The sequence below is a fragment of the Passer montanus genome, unplaced genomic scaffold (genome assembly GCF_014805655.1).
Source record: "Passer montanus isolate IOZ18808 unplaced genomic scaffold, ASM1480565v1 scaffold90, whole genome shotgun sequence".
Lineage (NCBI taxonomy): Eukaryota > Metazoa > Chordata > Aves > Passeriformes > Passeridae > Passer > Passer montanus.
This window is the reverse complement of record NW_024374368.1, coordinates 46,877-61,002: the sequence shown is the minus strand read 5'-3', so window position 1 is coordinate 61,002 and position 14,126 is coordinate 46,877.

Below are 14,126 nucleotides of genomic sequence, written 5' to 3'. Positions count from 1 at the left end.
TCAAATACAGTAAACAGAAAAAAAAAAACCACCCTAAATTCCTGTATCAGTAATATGGTTATATATCAGCAGTGGTGTTGCTGTGGCAATGGCAGTCCTTCTGCAAATGTGGAGATTCACAAGTCTTGAAATGTCATTCTTGCCTAGGTCCACCTTGTGCCTGGTACTTCTACCAAGTTCAGCACACAACTAGAAGAAAAGAGTACATGAGGTAGGAAGTATCATTTTGCAAATATGGCAGCATCAGGGGATTTTCCCAACTATTTCAAAATTTCCATAAAGATAACATCTGCTAGTAAGGTCTTGTTGGTTTTCATTCTCTGAAAGGAGCTTGTAAATTTCCCTGTTGCATTCTGCACTCCTGTTAACAATGTGGTGCTTTGATAGGCATTGCTGTAAAATTTGAATATGAAACATATTCCTGTAATAAACCTAAATAGGCCAGAATGGAAACCAGTTACTTCTGAAAGCCAGGAGAGTCTTGCTTTTTATAGCATTACAGTGGCAGCAGTTACAGGCAGCCTCAGTGATCTCCTTCTCTGTTTAAGCACCAAAAATTTAGGAAACTCTTGAGTCTGGGATTATTTTCTTATAGGATCAGCTAAAACATAAAGATCTAGACCTGTAATAAGATTTTAAATATCCCTAAAGAATGTTTCCTTTATTTCTGGAGGTATGTAATTTACTTTAATTAGCTGGAAATGATAGTGTTTTACTAAAATTTCTTTGCATTACTGTAAAAACCAGATTTGGTGCTCTTTTATTTTATCACTGGTTTTTGCCTATTTGATTGCTTTAATTTATCATATTCCACTTTCTTTAGAATGATATCGCCTGCAGAGACAGCTCTGCTTTTATATTTATCCAGCTTTTATATTTATGCTGTGTGCTTAAATTCAAGAGAGTTTATAAATAAACCTGGGCTAAAAATAACACCATTTTGAGTGATTCTCTCATGGTACAGCTAACTGCTCCTTAATGTCACTTCTGAAATAGAAATTCTTAAAAAACTAAATCAGTTTACATTAAAAATTTCAAGTCAACAGTTCTGTCGGAAATATAGCAATTATCAGGACTAGAACACTTTATTTTTTGAAGCGATTCTCTAAACCTCTATAAAGTGTTTGATCAGGTAAGACATTTATTTATGTTCAAATTGGCAAATGCAGTCATCCAGATAATTAAGTGGCTGAAAAATATTGATCTGCTAAGCATAATGTGGTCAATGTCAGAAATGTTTACCAGAGTAACATTAGCATTAATACATTCCACACCCTTGTAAAATTTTTGGGTTAGGTCTTAAGACCACATCTCTTTCCAACAGTCTTCAAGGATTCAATAGAATCCTTAGCTCCTACTAGTTGTGAGGAGTGAAGCAAAGTCTAATATAATTTTTAAACCTGTCAGAACATCCCTTGAGGTATACTCAGCATGATACTGTAATATCTGTCATGATGACTCTAATCATGAATTTCAAAAAGAGTTCATGAACAGTAGAGTAACAGAAACTAAGAGTCTGTGGCCACAATGAACACATAGGACCGTTTAAAAAAGACAAATCAAAGTATTGGCATGGGGTTTTTCTGCACAATGTGCCAGAAAAGGTACTTGCACTGCTAGTTTGGTACATCACCATAGCAGTAGCACATTTCTATCATTACAAATAAATTTGAAAACTCACAATTAAAAAATACTCTGAAAGCAATATCAGACATTCTTTGCTTTTAGCAATTAATTATTTGTGCTGTGTCATTGTAAAAATCAGATTACTAGTTATTTATAAAAGTATTATTTAAAACTGCTAATTTATTTAGACCAGACAGAACAACCAGTTTTTCCAGTGGATTTATTTCTGTTGCATATAATTTCTTTCTATATTTCTGCATTATCATGAAGTATACGACATCAAGACTCGTCCATAAGCTGGAATTCAAATGGTTCTATTCATGTGAAGTAAGTATTATATTTACACTTGTTGGACTTTATCTATAAAATCCCAAGTGTTATGAAAAAGGCAAATAGTTGATTAAATACAAGAACTAAGGTGTGGTAAAAACTGCTTAAGGTGCTGATTCAGAAGAAAGAGAAGAAAGCTCTTTTTCATGTAATTAATCTGTGGAGTCCCTTACTCAAGAGTGCATATTAAAAGTCCAGAGAGACAAAAGTAGTGCCTAGCTTAAGTCATGAGAAAAGATGTGTAGCAGGCTATTAAGTATGAAAAGATCCCCATTGAGTCAGAAAGTCCCAGAACTGCAATTTCTTTGAGACTAGACAGACAGTCTGGGGAGCCATTATTGTATACTTGTGCTTGTATTTTTTCTTAGACCTCCACTGTGGACCATTGTCAGAGAGTCATGATACTGAGTTAAATAAAGTTTAAGTGTGAACAAGAGCCTATCTTAGGTTTTTATGTATTAACAATATCACAGATAGTTCTAGTTTTATTTCTATATACTTGAGTTCTACTTTTACTTCTATATACATGAATGTCCTGAAAATACATTGACATTAATTTTTTGTTTGCATATAGGTGTTTTTTTTTTATTTTAAAGTAATTATTATAATTATTGCCAACTTCTTTCAATGCATAGAAGATATCTTTGCTTTTTTTTCACAACAATGGAAGTGTAGGTTTGCTTATCTTATTCTTGCATCATTCCACAGAAGGTTCATGCCCATGCAAAAGACACTAATACATTTAACAATTGGCAATAATGGCTACAACAAAGTTACCAGAGCAAAAGCTTTATTGGAGCCTTTGTCTGCAATGTTTCTATAGCTGAAATGTCTGTCTTCCCTGTAAATGACTACCAAGACTCAGGATATTTTCTAGGGTTTTTTTTGTTTGTTTGGTTGGTTTTTGTTATACATAATGAGTTAATATAAAGAAGTATGACTAGTACCTTGAGGGAGGTGATTCTTTGCCTCTGCTGCACTCTCATGAGACCCCACCTTGGGTACTGTGTCCAACCCTCAGCACAGGAAGGGCATGTTGGAGTGTCTCCAGAGGAGAGCCAAGAAGATGATGAGAGGGCTGGAGCATCTCTCCTGTGAGGAAAGGCAGGGACAACTGGGATTGTTCAGCTTGGGAAAGAGAAGGCTCTGGGGAGACCTTGCTGTACCTTTTTGGTACCTAAAGAGCCTTATAAGAAAGACAGGGACAAACGTTTTAGAAGGGTGTGTTGAGATAAGACAAAGGTTAGTGGCTTTAAACTGAAGGAGGGTCACTTTAGATTAGATTTAAGGAAGAAGTTTTACAACAAGTGGTAAAACAACAGCTTTTGGAGAGAGGTAATAAACTTACTCAAGATCAGACTGGATGGGATTCTGGGAAAGCTGATCTAATTGAGAATGTCCCTGCTCTTTGCAGTGGGGTTGGACTAGATGAATTTTGGTGGTCTCTTCCAACCCAATCCAGATCTCTCCTCTCAGTCACGTATGCCTCTTGGAAAGTCTGACAAACTCAGCACCCAACACGTACAAAAATCCTTTCTGTCAAACTCACTTTTACTATCTGAAGTAACAAGTACACTGAGCATACCTGCTTCCACACAGAGACAGAGAAGAAGAAAAGTTTTTGAGAGTGGCTGCTTTTTATATCCTACTACAGCTTAGGATATAGAAGACTTCAGTTTAGATTTTTGTTTTCAAATAGACTACTCAGAGTAGAGATCCTCAAACTGTTGTTCTCCATTCCCTTACACAAGATGAAGAGATAAGTGTCAGCATCACACAAAACTGTAAGATCACCACAATTTCTTCCCTCTTCAGTCTTCTGTGACAAGGTTCAGCACCTAACATCCCTTAAGCCAAGATATGTAAGTCTATCTCTTCCCTTCAGTATTTCCCAGTCGTTATCAGCTACCCATGGATATGAATTAGGTCAGCACTTACCTGAATTCTGTTCTTTGACTTGTCTCTACTCAAGGACTGGAGTTTATATTCTACCTTCTGAAACAGCATCACTAAGTTAGGCATCATGATGTTTGACTCCTCTTCAGAGATCCACTCCTTACTGTCAGTCATATCAAGATAATGAACTTTATTCCCTGTTAAAAATTACAACCCATGTCACAAAATTCACATTGATTTTCACTCCTGAGTGATTTTATTAGTTTTCTTGGGCCTCATTCCAGTTTTACTACATAAAATGGAAAAAATGCAAAAATGGAGCTTGAGGGAAGCAACACCTGTGTATCACAGAAGAGCATAAGGGAAGAATAGACATGCAGTCATTTGCAATAATCTTTTTTAATTTATTCATCTAAAATTAGGATGCCCGGAATGTTTTATATCTGAGATGAGTCATATCCAAATCTCAGGTCTCTCACTTCATTAATAAAGGTAACCTATGGCATAAACACATTCACAACTCTTAATCTTCCCAAGTTAGTATACCTGGCTGGTATAAGAGAATTTCTTATGGTATTTGCAGCATTTTGCAAAAAAAAAAAATAGAATCATTTAAGATTATTCTAGGAATAGAATAATGAAAAATTATTTGTGACTGGGCAATTTATAATTTAGGTTGTTCAAGAAAATGGAATATTAAATTCATGTTTATAAAGCTATGACCAAATTACCGCATAATTTTTTTTTCTGGTGGAGCTGCAGAAAAGAAAATGCATTTTCCCCCAGTGTTTCTAATGCCTATTTTTTTATTTCAATCAATAGAAAACCCAAATAATATTTTTTTCTGTGAAAATTGAAATTATTAATAAAGTCAAACCAAGATTAAAATTTTTAGAGTATTAGATAATGCTTAACTTTCAATTTTTCATCAAGACAACTTATTTTTCTTTTATCATTTTTGTCAGTATTTCAAGATTAATAACTGCAACTGGCTGACCTGTTAAACTGAGTATTGCTAGCAATACCTACTATAATTTCACTGCCAAGGACTATAACTGTAAATATTTACAACAGTTTCCTCTGATGCTGCCAGATGACTGCCAGGAAACACGCTGGGTTCATTTTTTGCTCTTGCTATTTATTTGCTGTGTAAAGAATGATTCATGTCATGCCAGTCTGCATTCATATTCCCTTTGGTGATAGGTTCTTCTGTACCAAGCAGCATCACTCTGTTTACTGTCAGCTCTCTAACTGGCCTGAGCTAGCACACCTAGAGACAAACTATTCAGCTAGTCAAATACACAGCACCTCATGAAGGATGGAGGTATAGCAATGATTCTGCTTCCTCAGCATTTCCTGTGATACATTCTTAGTTCAGAGCACCAAAGACCATGGTACCACACGTCTCTCCTCATTCTCACTTCTCTTTCTGCAAGCATGACAGTTGTAGGGGACTGTTGTATATCCAACAGATAATTGGTACAGTGTTGTAAGTCGCCTTGATCTTGTAGAGACTTGGAGATTGTCAACACACTGTCACTGCATTCCAGCAGAGTCCTTATTAGTTAACTGTACTTGACAGCACCTCAGAAACTGTATATTTTAAGTTAAGCAGTCTGACATGATAAAGGTTATCACTTTCTTTCTCTAGATAATTACTGGCAGCATTGATAAACATGTATTCCTTCTCCATTTCGTCAGAAGACTGATGGGAATACGTTTCTTTATTGTTTAAAATTTAAAGTTCCAGATGCTTTGTGGAATCATTTATTGCTGAAGTCCTTGGCATTAATATAGTTATTTGCCTGTATATACACATAGATATATATTTGTATACATCTTTGTCTATTTGGCTATTATCTCTCATCCTTCAAAATATTAATGAAGATATATTAGAGGAGAGGAAATTTCAAGTACCAGCATTTGAATATTTTTAACTTTCTGTTCCTTTATCTACCTATCTATTTATCTATCTATCTATCTATCTATCTATCTATCTATCTATCATTCATCTACCTACCTACTGATCTCTTTGAACTTCAAATAGTACAGCTCTTTCTCATAAGAAACAGTTGCACCACTGCAGGAATTTATTCTTTTAATGACTGAATCAGGACAGTAGAGACAACTAGGCTTATCAAAGTCATCAACAACATTATTTTGTGAGTTTCCCTACTGTTTTATATGTGCACTGTTCTCCACTATGTAAGTACTGGTATCTGAAAATGGTCATAATTAGTGCAGTTAAACTCAGCAAAAACTCTTGCAAGATTGTTAAAGTCTTTTGAGGATTTGGCTATGGCTGTTCAGCAACTGCAAGTAAAGTAGAACTCCTCAAAGTGTCAGGAAAAACACAAGAGTTAAACTAGTATGAAATCTTGATAGAGAATCCCTAGCAGTGTGTGGCTGTCACAGCAGAAATTCCAACTTTTTGTGCTCATTATCACAGAGCAGTAGAGAATATTTTTATTGCAGTAGACTCTTTCCAGGGAGGTAATAATTAGGTATCTTTGCACTTTCTGATGTGATTTTCTAGACACTTCCATCTATGTTTTCAAAAGTGACTGGTGGGTTGAGGTACTGGAAGTGAAACAGTTTAGAGTGAAACATGGAGTATCTGCTCTCTGAAAACGACATTTAGAGCTTCCTCATGCTCCTGCATTTGAAAAATGGAGGAACTCATTACCCCAAGGTTACTTGTGAAAAAGAAGCAACATGAATTCCTGATATTAGAGAAGATATTTTACTCTCATGAGAGGAACAGATGACCTTGATTGAAGTTGCCAAAGTGTTGGACTACCGTAGGATAGGTCGTGTTATTTGAGAAGAACAGAATCCATCATTCTGTTCCAGAGAGAGCATCCTGATTCTGCTGTCACGCAGAGCTTCAAAAGAAAAAAAAACAATTTACATTATATTTGGGCAAGAGTATAATGCATCCTTCCTGAGAAAGTTGAAGCTGAGGAAAATAGTCAAATTTAAGAACCAAACTTCCAAAGAGATGGAATGGTGATGGATGGAGGATATTTTACTTGCCTCTTTGTCCTCTGCAGTAAGTTCTTGTGACTTTTAGTCATATATTCTAGTTTGCGCATTGCATAGGCCCAAGTTATGCTGTAAAAAATCAAATTTATACCATGGCATCATTACCAGCCACAAAACCACATAGAAAGATTTAGGTGAAAGATGTTGTATCTGCAGAACCAGAAAGAAAGGTCTTAATAGCTCAGTCACTCAAAACAAACAGTTTCCTTAAGGATAAATAGACTTTAAAGATGCCAGAAGAGAACCTCAGGAATCCATAGAATAATAGACAAAAAAGGGATAAAGAGGAAGTCTCTCCTTGAACTTATTTTATTGGAGGAAAAATGAGACAGATACACAGGTCAGGGAGAAAGAAGGTGGCATACCTATTATGACAGTGATGGATTTAAGAAGGATGGAATCTGATTAGAAGGAAATCTGATAGATTTAAATTTCAGAATTTTAGTAGTATGTAGGAAATATCAAAACCTTGACATATCTTTAATAGTATTTTTGGGAGGGGATTAACATTATTGCACACACAGTTTCTTTTGTATAGAATAATTTATTGCAAGAAATAAAGGCCAACTTCTAAGAAAATATTTAAATGTTTATATTGTATGCAATCTGTTAGCTTTTCGTGCTGTGCTTGCATAGCAAGCACTGAATAGTAAAGTAAGAACCACTGTTGTTGCACAGAAATGCTCTCTTCAATTACAGAGGAATTAAAAATTAAGAAAGAACAGAGACTAGAATTTACCTCTTAGAGATAACAAAATTCATGGTCTTGTGCACATATCAAATGTTTTACAGCATATTAAGTATTTCTCATCTTTCACTATGAAGAAGCTTATTCATAGAATATTTGGCATTGAAGAAGAAAAAATCAAGGACCATCAGGAGCTTCCTGGGGGGATTTTTCCATAAAATTGGCTACATTCATAAAAAGTCTAAAATCCAGAGACCTAATACAAATCATCCAGAAAAATTATTTAACCATGTTCTGTGGTCGTGTTCTGATGGCTATGAAGTTTTCTTAGTAAAATAATTTAAATATCTCTGAAAGTAGCTGGCCACACATTTGAATTATTGAAATGCACAGGTCTCTGATAATTTACATAAGACAGTATTGAAAAGGAAACTGAAATAAGCTATTCTACTTATTTTGGAGGCCTCACTTTGTACATTTGTGCAATAGGATTTCAGCTGAGATACTTATGCATTTTGAGAGAGATTTTCCTATTATTTTTGTGCTATCAGAATAGCTTTTCATATGCAATGTCATTTAAGACATTAGATGGAATTATCCTGGTGGACTTTCAATTGCTATCCACCCTGTGGATAACAAGTATCGAGGGAGAAAAGAGAATATGGTTTTTTTAAAAAGCACATATGAATCTTTGGAAATTACCTAGTCACTCACATGTCTTTACAGTTGATATTATCATTAAGTAGACTTCACAATTTTTTCTCAGTTCAGCCACCAAAATATAACCTCATATAAACATGAAGACTACTCCAGAATTTGCCACTGGGTATAATGCAAACTCTCTTTACCAGTAATGTCTTATACTGCTCTGCCAAAGGTCTGACATTTGCTACTTTATATCCCTCTCATGAGCAGCTTGCTGTAAGTGATTAATTCAATTACATTATCTAAACAGACACTGGGGAGATTTGTGTCAGCTTTATGAAGTATAACAGACTATGTCATATGTGACAATGCATACCAGGAGGAGATTTTCAGCAGTGGTGAATGCACTCTGCTCATATTTTCATTTTCAGAAAAAAAATTACAAAGGAGTTAAAATAGCATGAAAGAAATCATCTAACTATTCAAATGGAAAGAGGAAAGAAAGAAATCTGGCCACAGACAGCTGACCTGCACTGTTATGTTTCCTGATATATTCAGAAAACTTTACAGCTAAAATATCTAAAATAACTGTAGCTGCTGTATGGAGTTAGAACTAGATGATCTTGAAGGTCCTTTCCAAACCAAATCATTCTATGATTCTTTAGGGTCCTTTTAGACTACTAAATGCAGTCCCACTTAATAAAACCCAAGTATTCCCTCCTTAACACATCATTATCTTTAACACTTTCCTCTTTACTTTATTCCAGACATCTTTATGCTTAAATCCATTTTTTCCTACTCTTTAAAGCGTTCCTGTGACATTATACACTTTCTTGTTTCTGGCCCTTTTAATCAAAATAAGATGGCTGATCTCTGATAGGATAAGTCCAGATTGTCTACATATTAGTCTGAAAAATGCACAGTGGCATCAGATGTATAATTTCAATGTCTGCAGGGTCTCTCTAAGGGCAGCAGACCAGTTGGAAAATGTATTAGGGAGGTGGGTGAATATGAGGACGACAAAGTTAGAAGGCTAGAATAAACTGGGGCTGTGAGAAAATTGCCTAACAAAATAGTAGGAGAGACAAAAAATTCCTGGTGAAATTTACTTGTTAGCTGTTCTGCTGAAAAACAGATCTAGAGAGGTTGGTAAACAAATGATTGGCCAAGGGAAAGGTGGAAGGTCTTCTGAAAGGTTTCCATGAGACATACTGGTATGATTACCAGACATTTGTACAGAAAGCCTTCAAAGAAGGAACCAAAATGGAAATGAAACCATATTTGTAAGGAAGTTTATTTTTTAATTCTAATTAGCAGCTAAAACGCCTTGCTAGGCTTCATCTTGCTCTCTTCATCTGAAGAAAATGTTGTTAAATGAGGAGCTTTTCAATACTGCCTTTTTCTCAGTGTCAGGTGCTCAGTTCAGATTCTCATGCACTCTCCTCTGTTCTGGACAGCTAATTCTCCACCATGTAGTTAGGTCATTCCACCTAAATTTATTTATGGAAAGCCTTACAGATCTCAGAGTGTTGCATAACGGTCATGAGCAATGGTTAGTAAAAAACTAAACTGAGGATTTCAAAGCCTTCCTTTAAAGCTGATTATAATACATGTCCAGAGACGTGCTGAAACTAATGACATTTTAAACAGTTTAAGGAAGTTGCTTTGAAAGTGAAGATACTTCATTTTTTTTAGTCTAAAATGTCTGATTGTCCTGGTTTCAGATGGGACAGAGTTCATTTTCTTCTTAGTTGCTGGTACAGTGCTGTGTTTTGGATTTAGTATGAGAATAATGTTGAGTTGATGTTCACTGATGTTTTTTTTGTTGCTAAGCAGTGATCGCTATAAGTCAAGGACTTTCCAGTGTCTCCTGGTCTGCCAGTGAGGCAGCACAAAAGCTGGAAGGGAGCACAGCCAGAACAGCTGATCCAAGCTAGTCAGTTCCAATTCTCCTCCCCATGCCACCACAGAAGAATGGCAGTAGTTAGTGAGCAGCTATGTAGTTACTTAGGATGGAGTTAAACCACAAGACTAATTTAAAGTTTATTTCTGTGGTTGTTTTTACTAACAAAGGCTCTCAGAAACATTTAAATAGGAAAAAAGAAAAAAGTTGATTTCAGTGGAATAAACCATCTAGATCACTCTCCCAGGTATGTTTCATTGTTTTACTTAGCAGAGAAAAAAAATTTGGCATGATACTTCAACAACGCCTTTATTTTTCCCTTTTCTTGTTTAGTAAGAAATCAAAGAATAAATTATTAATTCTGCTGTATAAGAAATTCTTATTCAAGTTATCTAACTACTTCATTTGGTCTGGAAGAAGTAAATAGAGATTTAGGTCTTCTTAACTCGGTTAAGAAGATATAGAAATAATGAACCTTTAATTCTTTAATGTCCATTAATGGATGCAGGATTTGGAGTTCTACAAGGCATTGTAAAATTACTGCCACTGTGCTGACAGAGGTAACAGGTGATGTTGAAAGGGGTAGAAATTCCTTAGGTGCTATTTTCCTTTTGCAATGTTTACATTTATATTTTCAATAATTTTTGATTTGCTTATAGCTTAAATTCATAATCATCCATGTCATTGGGCATTCTAGCACAGCAGGCTTAGGCAGCCTGATGGCTTGATCAAAATTGTATCTGGAAAAAGAGGGAAATATTTCAGCACAGCATCATATTTAGCCTGGTACACTATTATTTCCTAAGCAAAATAGTTAGAATTTGCTTATAGAGGACTACATAGTCAGCACTCCACAAAATGGAAAGTGATTTCTGTAGTGGAATAAGTTAAAAAGGAGACATGCTTTCTTGCTCAGGTTCTCGGCCTGCCCAAAAGACAAAAATCTGAGGATACATACATAAGTATGGCTGGCATCTGTTATTTCTCCCTAGGGAAGTTCAAGGCTACTTTACATGCAATTTTTTATCTTTATATTTGATCACAACAAAGCATAATATGTTATGATAAGATCAGAAGGTCATCTAGTTACTGTTCCTTTCTGAATGAGAATATATAAAAACTTACTGTTAGTGGCCTGTAGCAGGAAAGTAGTTGTTGAAATACTGCTAAGTGACATTAAAAAAGACTTTATTAATATCTTTCTCATTTTCTCAGTGCAGACATAAATAATATATTAATGCTAGAATGGAAAAGGGAGATGCAAGGTTTGTGCACATTTATCCTTGGGTTCAGTGCAATTTTGCTGTGAATTGACACATCACAGCTTTCTTTAATAATCTCTTTCATCATAAAGTAGTGGATATTAAACAAGCAAAGCCAGAGCAATCTAACTTCCTCCACTTGCAGTCTGAAAATATCCACATTTCTGAGAAGGAGTGAAAGAAAGCCTTAAAAGGTTCAGAAATGCTCAGTCTCACTGACATTCTTTTTCTGTCTCTGGTGTAGGTAGTAGTTTGCATTTGAGTTGTGGGAATTGCTTTGAAGTTCTCTGTTCTTCATTCCTCCATGTCAGCATTCACAAAGACAGAAAATTGAAGAGGCAAAATATAAAGCCCTTAATCACCTTGATCAAGATAATCAAATGACAAAGGGTTGTAGGCTGAACCAAGACAGGACAAATTCCAATAACACTCTTCCTCATTTCAGAAACATTCAGAAACATGTGCCACCAAGAAATGAAAATAATTTATTCCCCATTATAAAAACACTAATTTCCTAAATGGAGGCCAAGGACCTGATTCAAGTTTGTGATTCCTATCTGATTTGAAAAATAGACCCTGAATTCTACTTGGTCTGGCAGTAAAAACAGGGCAAAAGATGTAAGCAGAAAAATAGCCCTTATTAAAATGAAGTGAAATATGCTACATTTCCCCATAAACCTTGCCCAGTTAATTCCATGAATAGTGCCATCATTCCCTGGAATGTTAAAGGCGTCTTCCTGCTGAAACTTTAGCTCATGCTAATTAATAAGTGCTGTAGATGGTCAGACTCTTGAACTGCAGAATTATGCAAATGTCAATGGATACTGCAATAGCGTCTTACATCAAGTTCAAGAAATGTAATGCCTGGGGGATTGCACTGGTTTAGGGCAAGCAGAGAGATTTTCACCAGTTGTGAATCCTTATCTTCTGTGACCTGTAGCAAAGGCAGGGTAAGGAAATGACACCAACTTAAAGCAGTTATGCCTGATCCAAGTTGATAGCTATTCTTGCAGTCCAGGGAGAACAGTTGCACACATCTGGCAAGTAGGAGGCATTAACAAGAGTTAGAAGATGCCTGAGGGAAAGAGGAGGGTTAAAAATTCCTCACAGACCTAAAAATGTCTCCCTGCCATTCTGGTGACATTATTTAACATATGACAAATACCCATGTGTGCAAACCTTCTGTATCATTCACAGAACTCTCAGCGATGCTGTGCTGCAAGCTCTACTTTCACATTTCCTCGCCTTTTGTCCTTCTGTGCTCTGCAGCCTTTCCATTGCATTCATGTAGGTGTGGGTTGGACTGGGAATTTGGCTGCATGCAGAAAGAAAGTCCTTTGAAATGTTTTAAACTGTCATAAAAGCAGTACTGAAGTGTCCTGTCAGTCCTCCTTTCCATGCCTGTACAAACATTTTGATGTTTGCTTGTGAGGAGATTGACTTCCCATTAAGGAAGAGATATTTTCTTACAGAATCTTTACTAAATCCTGTTTTCTACTTGTCATTCAACACTAAAGAACTTTACTTCTTGGTGTTTGGTTTCTATGGTATATCCTTGTGACAATTAGGTCCATGCTGCTAAATACAATTAGGAAGATATTATCCATGGTAACAGCTGATAACTTTGAAATTAAGCATTTCCTGAAAATACTAATTTGTCTAGACTCCTTTTCAAAATCAAACATGAAAAAAATAAGAAAGAACATGCCATAAGAGGTTAACTAATACACCACAGGAAGAGTCTGTATGTCTGACCTATACGCTAATCTTCTAAGGACTGCATTGATTTTGGAAAATTTTTGGAAATTTAGGAAGTAGGTAGAGATTGCATCTTTCCTAAACTGATGGATTAGTTTCAGAGAAGTAAAGTAAGACATTGAGAAGACCTTTTAGTTATTCTCCTCAAGGCCTTCTTTGGATATTGTCTTCTGGTTGTTTAGACATTGTTGCCAAATCTGTACTGTCAAAGACCATGCACAACAAATATCAAAGCCCATTTCAGTAACATTTAAAAACTCCAGCATACTATCAGGGCTAAAAGTGTCCTTTGTTGTTTCTATAGCACATATATTTTTAAGGAAATAATTTAAAACAAGGATTTGGGCAGAAAATTAATTGATTTAATAATTACTTTTAGCTGCAGGTAAAAAGGAAGATAGATGTAATAGAAAATCTACTAAACAAGTTCATCAACACATTCCCAAGAGATATTAATGTACCTGAGAAATTTTTCAGAAATGAAGGATCAGAAATGGTTGACTCCTAGCCAAAGGAGTGGAAACTGGTGAGTCCAGGAAGCTGGAACCTTAAGCTGCAGTAGAAAAATGATCAGAGAAAAGGACAAGCTTTCAACAAAGGTTATCACTAAAAAGTAAGAGTTATTTTTTAAACTTCAACAGAACAGCAATGAAAGAAGAAAGAATGACCATCAGTCTTGGCTCCAGCCCTGACCCAGCTGATGTGGTGCCCAGGGTCCTGGGGGTGCACCACCTGGCCTCTGTGAGAGTATTTTTTAATAGCGAAATTTTCCCTACCCTGGAGCTATGTTTTGCCCTTTCTATGCTAATTAGTTTCCATAAGCAGTTCATTCTTTGAGACGATTCTGGAAGTGGGCTGAAGGGCTTTTGGGGGTGTTTGGCGGTCTTGGTCGCTCCCTACTGGACCAACATTTGGCCATCAGTCCATGTCAGCTTCTTGACCTCCTTCCAGCACTTGCACGGCAGTGTGTTGT